Source organism: Suricata suricatta, chromosome X (genome assembly GCF_006229205.1).
Source record: "Suricata suricatta isolate VVHF042 chromosome X, meerkat_22Aug2017_6uvM2_HiC, whole genome shotgun sequence".
Taxonomy (NCBI): domain Eukaryota; kingdom Metazoa; phylum Chordata; class Mammalia; order Carnivora; family Herpestidae; genus Suricata; species Suricata suricatta.
Genome location: NC_043717.1, coordinates 11,421,148 through 11,429,742, shown reverse-complemented (window position 1 = coordinate 11,429,742; position 8,595 = coordinate 11,421,148).

Here is an 8,595-nt window from a genome sequence, read left to right as displayed (position 1 = left end):
TAATTTTTAAATATATATATATATATATATATATAATTTTTAAATTCACATCCGAGTTAGTTAGCATATCGTATAATAATGATTTCAGGAGTAGAATCCTGAATGAATCCAGTGATCCATCCCCTACATATAACATCCAGTGCTCATCCCAACAAGTGTCCTCCTTAATGCCCCTTGACCATTTAGCTCATCCCCCCACACATAACCCCTTAGCAACCCTCATTTTGTTCTTTATATTTGAGAGTCTCTTATGTTTTATCCCCCTCCTTGTTTTTATATCATTTTTATTTCCCATCCCTTATGTTCATCTGTTTTGTATCTTAAATTCCACATATGAGTGAAGTGATATGATATTTGTCTTTCTCTGACTGACTAATTTCACTTAGCATAATACCTTCTAGTTCCATCCACGTAGTTGCAAATGGCAAGATTTCATTCTTTTTGGTTGCTGACTAATACTCCATTGTGTGTATATACCACATCTTCTTTATCTATTCATCTGTCAGTGGACATTTGGGCTCTTTTGATACTTTGGCTATTGTGTATAGCACTGCTATAAACATTGGAGTACATGTGCCCCTTTGAATCAGTGTTTTTGTATCCTTTGGATAAATACCTAGTAGTGCAACTGCTATAGGGTAATTCTATTTTTAACTTTTTGAGGAACCTCCATACTGTTTTCCAGAGTGGCTGCACCAATTTTCATTCCCACCAGCAGTGCAAAAGAGATCTTTCTCCACATCCTTGCCAACATCTGTTGTTGCCTGAGTTGTTAATTTTAGTCATTTTGACTGGTGTGAGGTGGTATCTGACTGTGGCTTTGATTTGTATTTCCCAGATGATGAGTGATGTTGAGCATCTTTTCATGTGTCAGTCAGTCATCTGGATGTCTTCTTTGGAAAAGTATCTATTCATGTCTTTTGCACATTTATTCTCTTCATTTTTAGGTGTTGAGTTTGATAAGTTCTTTATAGTTTGTATAGTAAACCTTTATTTTATATGTCATTTGCAAATATCTTTTCTCATTCCATTGGTTGCCTTTTAGTTTTGCTGATTGTTTCCTTCACTGTGCATAAGCCTAACCAAAGAGGTGAAAAATCTATACACTGAAAATTATAGAAATCAAGTAAAGAAATTGAAGAAGACACAAAAAAATAGAGAAATATTCCATGCTCATGTTGGAAGAACAAATATTGTTAAAATGTTGGTACTACCCAAAGTAATCTACATATTCAATGCAATCCCTATCAAAATTACACCGGCATTCTTCACAAAGCTAGAACAAATAGTCCTAAAATTTGTATGGAACCAGAAAAGACCCCAAATAGCCAAAGCAACCCTAGAAGCCTATAAATAACCCTAGAAAACCAAACCTAGAAGCATCACAATCCTGGACTTCAAGCTGTATTACAAAGCTGTAATCATCAAGACAGTATGGTACTGGCAGAAATACAGACACTTAGATCAATGGAACAGAACAGAGATCCCAGAAACGGACCCACAAATGTATGGCCAACTCATCTTTGACAAAGCAGGAAAGAGTATCCAATGGAGTAAAGACAGTCTCTTCAGCAAATGGTGCTGGGAAAACTGGACAGTGACATGCAGAGAAAGGAACCTGGACCACTTTCTTATACCTTACACAAAAATAAACTCAAAATGGATGAAAGACCTAAACATTTGACAGGAAGCCATCAAAATCCTAGAGGAGAAAGCAGGCAAAAGCCTCTTTGACTTCTGCTGCTGTTAACTTCTTACTCAACACATCTCCTGAGGCAGGGGAAACAAAAGCAAAAATGAACTGTTGGGACCTACGTTTCCCTTTACACTAACTAACCCCAACCACTACATCTAGCTCCATCCCACAATGTGGTTCAGTGAAGACAGAACATCTCTCTTGAGGTACCTGGACAGCTCAGTTGATTAGTCACCCAACTTCAGCTTAGGTCATGATTTCACAGTTCATGGGTTCAAACCCTATCTTGGGCTCTATGCTAACAGCTCAGAGCCTGGAGCCTGCTTTGGAGTCTGTGTCTTCCTCTCTGCCCCTCCTCTGCTCACTCTCTGTCTCTGTCTCTCAAAAAGATGAACATTAAAAATAATTTAAAAAAAAAGAACATCTCTCTTTTCCACTGAGCCACTTAGGGTACAAAACAGTCAGATCCAGAAATCTTGGAGATAGATGGAGAATATATTTTAGATGGGTCTGCTCTTCAGAGTTTGCAAAGTATGCCTAGTCGCTGAGTAAACTGCAAAACCAAAGATGTAGTTTAAAAAAATTTTGTGGTACATATTCCAATGCTTTTAATGAGGTGATAAAGTACAGATATTCAGTGTGTCAAGAACATAAAGAAATGATAAATGCACTATGGAACAAGACCAAAGGTGGGTGGCTAAACATGAATCATTCCAACAAATCCATAAATAAAAAACATATGCCAATATATTAGTCCCCACAGGACAATTAAATCTGTCGTGTGTTTAAAAAAATTCTAGGTGTAAGTTTGAGACTTAATGAAAGTTGGATCTTAAGAGCTACTACTAAGAATGACTCTCTTTATAGGAGTGTTTACTAAGTGCTGTAAATCTTCCACTTACTTTGCATAGATTAATTCATTCAACCTTCACAACCTGTCTGTCAATATTATCACCATTCTACAAATGAAGTAAGTGAGGTAAAACAATTTAATAACTCATCCAAGGCCTCCTAACTAGTAAGTATGAGATCTGAGATTGAAACCCAAGCAGTCTTTCTGGAGAAACTGAACTTCATTATTGGTTTTGGCCTCCTCTATAAATGTACTATATCTGAGATTCTGCAGAACTACTAAAACCTTCTGAGGGGCTCCTCAAAACTTGAAGGTGCACCCTAGGCCCTTGTATGTTGTGAAGCACCCTCCAGCGCCATCACGTTCCTTAGCATCTGGTCCAGAAACACTTGCCAGACTTTAGGTATCACCTTTCACAAAGCTCCTAACATCTTATTTGGCCTCTAACTGACTTAGACTTTGGGAGAGATTGGAAGAGGTGTGAGAAGAGTCAGATTGCCCTGATAACTGTGGGCAACTATCAATAGAAATAAAGCGGTCATAAACACTGTGAATCTATAGACTTGGGTTCTGGTACTGACTCTACACTTGCCTGGCTATGTAAACAAAACCACTACTATTTACTGAGCATTGTTCTGGCTATCTATTTCTTAGGGACAAAGTACCCCCAAATTGGTGGCTTAAGAGAACAAAATCATTTTGTTATATCTCATGATTTTATGAGTCAGGAATTTGGTCAGGGCTCTGCTGAGTGATTCTTCTGATCCCCATGCTATTAACTGGGATTCCACAGTGGTATTCAGCTGGTGGATGAGCACATCTGGAGGGTCCAGAATGGCTTCTTTCACGTGTCTGTAGGTGATGGCTGCAAGGCTAGCCTCAGTTAAGACTGTAGAGCAGAGTGCCTGTACCTGACTCCTCCAGCAGGATGCGGTCAGAATCCTTATCAGGTGGCTGGTTTCCCTCACAGTGAGCACTCTAAGAGGCTTGGTAAGCTTCAAGGTGTGCTATGTCCTAGCCTCAGAGTTCCAGAACATCACGTCTGCCATAAGCTATTAATTAAGAAATTCACCAGTCTAGTCCCAAACCAAGGGGAGGAGAAACAGATTCCACCTCTTTTGGGAGGAGTCACAAAGAAAGAAGGGATCTTTACCCCAACTACTTACTTTGTGCCATGCACTATTCTAGTCAGTGGGAATTCTATAGAAACAAAACATATAAGGCCCATGTTCTCCTGAGTTCAATGTGTGCTTTTCCATATAAAATAGAATATTTTCCTTAGGGAATTGTCTTTTCTCTGGCTGTTCATTTAAGATAGGGCCCTTGGTGATCCCCCAGGAGGACAAACTGGTGCTATAAAGAGCCAGGATAGTAAATATTTTTGGCTTTGCAAGCTATTCCATCTGTTGCAACCACTCAACTCTACTATTTGTAGCTCAAAAGTAGCTATAGACCATTCATAAATAAATGGACATGACTGTGTTCCAATAAAATTGCATTTGCAAACACAGGCATCGGTCCTGATTTGGCTTGTAGACCATAGATTGCCAAACCCTGACCTAGCAGATAATAGATACTCAAATAAATACTGGTTGAATGGATGAAAATTTTTAAAGCCTGGAATTTGAAGAAGAAACTATACATGAATACTTGTATGAACTTTCATTCCTTCAAATGCTCATCAGTTCCTTTTCACACAGGTGTAGAGAAGTCCAACTAATATCCAGGTCAGCCCCATAGGAGCCCATGGACATCAAGGGTTGAGGCACAGAGGGATCAGGCCATGAGCCCCATAATCTAAGCCTGGATTAGGAAAAGCAGTTTAAAAAGTCCTAAGTATACAGATCAGAATTTGTAGGAGGTCAGGAATTCAGGTTAAGAAGTTAGGAACAAAGTGACAGTGTGTCAGTTTTAGCCATTGATTTTATATCCCATGCTTCATCAACTCTAAGATATCACTTATGGGGGGAAATGCCACCAATTAAATAATGAAACACCCTAGCTGTAAAATGCATCCCAATTTTGGAAGTGTTAAAATGTGGGGGGGGGGAGAATGCCAGAGAACTGATAAAATATCATAAATTTCCTCATTCATTTGTCCAGAAAACAAACCAAAGCCAAGTACCATTTATAGAGTGCCTGTAAGTCCTAAGCACTTTCCATAAATATTTCTGTGTAATCCTCACATCCATTTAAAGTGGTTCATTATCCCCTCTGCTCCCTACACTCCTGCCTCCCTAAGCACTTTTGGTTTGTTGGACCGGCCATTCTCTTCCCCCTAGGTGCCTTGAAAATATCATTCCCTGTCTCTGCACCCCTAACCTTTTCCCACAGTTCAACCCTGCACAGCCTTCAGGAATCTGCCCTCTTGTTTCTGTCTCAAGAAAACATTTTCTAAGCAAGATGCTTACGTTAGTACAGTTCAGCAAATCTATGATGTCATTAACTCTAAGACACACAACTATCATACCACTAAGAAAGAAAACCACACTGACAAATCATGACCCACTAGCAGACATAATACATACCTCAATTTCACAGATGTTAAAATGTGAGAGGAAAATGTATGCTTTGGGACTGATGAAATCTGTAGTTTGATACAAGTCAGTGATTTTCAGAAAGACTTGATACATGTGCTGAAAGGTAATGTCACCTTCCACCCTATTTGTCTTTCAGAACAATGGATGAGATGAAGAAATTTTACTCACAGGAATTCCTAGGGAAGCTACAAATAGCAGGAAGACTCAGAAAGCCTGCTCCTTGCTGGAGAACTCAGAAGGTGGAAGGAGAAACAGGAGGGGAGAGTAAGCAGGGGTGTTGTTGGGGGAGAGAAAGTCAGCTACTAGCTGCTGAGATAATTGGAAGTTCAGGAGGCAGTAGAAAATCTTGTTCTAGGAGAGCCCCAAAGCTGGATTAAATCTATATGCTAACCAGCCCATAATGGATTTAAAAACAAAACAAAACAGGGGCACCTGGGTGGCTCAGTTGGTCAAGCATCTGACTTTTGATTTTGGCTCAGGTCACAATCTCACATTTCATGAGATCAAGACCCTTGTCAGGCTCTGTGCTCTCCGTGTGGAACCTGCTTGGGATTCTCATTCTCTCTCTCTCTCTCTCTCTCTCTCTCTCTCTCTCTCTCTCTCTCTCTCTCAAAAATAAATAAGTAAACTTTAAAAAAAAAAAACTAGCAGAGAAGCCATGAACTCTGGTAAGCTCAGGGCAGAATCAAGATGACCAACATGAATTCAGCCATGGGATCCTGTGGAAGTCCAGCCTGGAATTAGGAGCACAGTGAGAAGAGCCCCACATTTGCTCAAGCTATGCAACTATAGGGTCTCAGCCACGTCAATTTCCCAGAGCAGGAGGTGGATTTGAGGTGATCCAGAACACATAGGTTCATCTTCTGCCCGCTTGGATAGCAGGGGAGGTACCACCAAGCAAAATGCAGTATTAGAGTTGTTTTGGAGGTCAAGAAGTTAGAAGCCAAAGAAGCTGAAGGAATTTGATCCTTGGAATCAATTTAGGGATGCATAGCTGGTAACCAATAATATTTGCTAGAAATCTTGATGCCATGTGCTATAGACTGAATGTGTATCTCCGAAATTCATATGTTGAAACCCTAACCTCCAATGTGATAGTATTTGGAGGTAGGACCATTGGGAAGAAATTAGGTCTAGATGATATCATGAGGGTGGAGCCTCCATGATGAGATCGATGTCTTTATAAGGAGATGAAGAGACCAGAGCTCACTCGCGCATGCGCTCTCGCTCGCTCTCTCTCTCTCTCTCTCTCTCTCTCTCTCTCTCCACCATGTGAGCACACAAGAAGGCAGTTATCTGCAAACCAGGAAGAGCACCCTCACCAAGAACCAAACCTTGCTGGCATGCTGATCTCGCACTTCCACATACAGAAATGTGAGAAATCAATGTTTTTGACTAAGCCACAGAGTCTATGGTATTCTGTTGTAGTTGTCCAACCTGACTATAACTGTAATTTGCAATCACAACAAAATGTCTTCATGAGACCCAGGCACCTCTGAAAACGAGTGGCCAAGCTCCCATGTGCAAGTCCACACATCCAGGCTGAGGGGGCAGAATGAACATGCTTCCCAGCCACGTTAGCCTCATGGTGACTTCAAGTAGAAACGAAAGCAAAGAGTGTCTTTATATGTGTGCTGCCGCAGCGAGCACCAGAGTGCCTTTATAATGGGGCCCCAGAAATTAATCCCAGCCAGGAGGGAGACACAGAACACTCCAAAAAGTAGAAGATGTGGGCTCTGGCTCTGGTCTATTTACATTCTTCCCAAGTGTAGGTAGCAAGGGCTCAGTGGCACGGGCTGGCAGTCCCAGAGAGACAAAATCCTCTAGCACTAGAGCACCCTAGACTGACACAGGGTGTAGACACAGGATAGCTAGCTATGGGTGGGCACGTAAGGTACTTGCATAAAGGAAGCCAGGTGGGGGCTGCAGAAGCCCCATCTAAAGGGGAACCAGATTCAGAACTTGGTGACTATCAACTCATGAGGAAGTAACAAGGTACTCCCAGATTTCCCTATGAAAGAGATAACTGGAATTCCGATGTCCATGGCAATTTTCTAGATCTTTAAATATTGGCAACTAATTTAATTTTTTTCATAATACTCAGAGACTAGTCTAAAGAACTGATTTATCTGTCAGGTTCCCTGTTTACCATCTCCAGGCAGGGCCTTTCAGGGAAGTGTAGCCCTCTGCCTCACCTTCCTATCCTTATAGGAACCTTCCATAATCACTTCAGATTAAAGGCCACAGAAGAGCCACTAAATGTACACTATGGACTGTCTTCCACCAATTCTCAGGAAAGTCAGAAAAGGGCAGGGTGGAGATCCACACAGAGGGCAAACAGTGGCCCTGGCAACAGGAGGAGCCTATTTGAGGATTTTAAGGTAGTAAGGCACTCGGCCTACTTGGGAACTAGAGGAACACTGAGGTGGCTGGACCAAGGTAAATGGGTAAGAGTTGTGGGAGATGAGGCTGGGGTAGGAGGCTACAGCCAGATCACAGGATCTGAGGGCACCGCCAAGTATATGGGCTTTGTCCAAGAGCTGTGGGGGGTTATTAGATAGATGGGAGCAGGGGCACGGCTTGACGTGATTTGTGTTTCACAAAGATCACCATAAAACTGGGTTTCTCCATATGGGTCAAGATAATTCTTTGTTGTGGGTGCTGTCCTGTGCACTCTAGGATGTTTACCAACATTCCTGGCCTCTACCCACTAGATGCCAGGGGGGTTAGCAATTGCCTCCCCTACTGTGAGAAACAAAAATGTCTCCAACATATCTAAGTGTCCTGGGGGACAGAACTGCTGCAGTTGAGAACCACTGTTTTTAGATGATGGGTCCAATGGACACCAATGATTGTGGGGAGACCAGTTAGAAGGTGCTTACAGGGGCACCTGGGTGGCTCAGTCAGTTGAGGATCCAGCTTTGGCTCAGGTCATGATCTCGCGGTTCGTGGGTTCGAGCCCTGCATTGGGCTCTCTGCTGACAGCCAGCTCAGAGCCTGGAGCTTGTCTTCAGATTCTGTGTCTCCCTCTCTCTCTGACCCTCCCCTGCTCATGAGCTCTCTCTCTCTTGCTTGCTCTCTCTCTCTCAAAAATAAATAAAAACATTTAAATTTTTTTTAAAAATAGAAGGTGCTTACAGAAATCCAGGGAAGAAAAAATTATGCCTTAAGCTAGTGTGTAGTCTCTAGAATAATAATCATAGTTGCTAGCTTGCCTTACTACTATTAGCACCATGTCACAGAAGAGAAAACTGAGGACAGAGAGCTTAAGAGACTTGTCCCCAATGGCATAGTCAGGACTCAAGCACAGGCAGGTGGGATATATTTGGAGCCAGTGATGGAGTAAGGTGGGAGAAGACAAAGGGGAATGTCAAGGCTACTCCGGTTTGGGGCATAAGTAATGGTGGGTGGAAGCGACATTTACTGAAAGAAGAACAGATTGTGAGAAGAACAGAGGAGGTAAAAAATTCCACTTTTGGACAATATTACATTTGAGGTTCCCATAA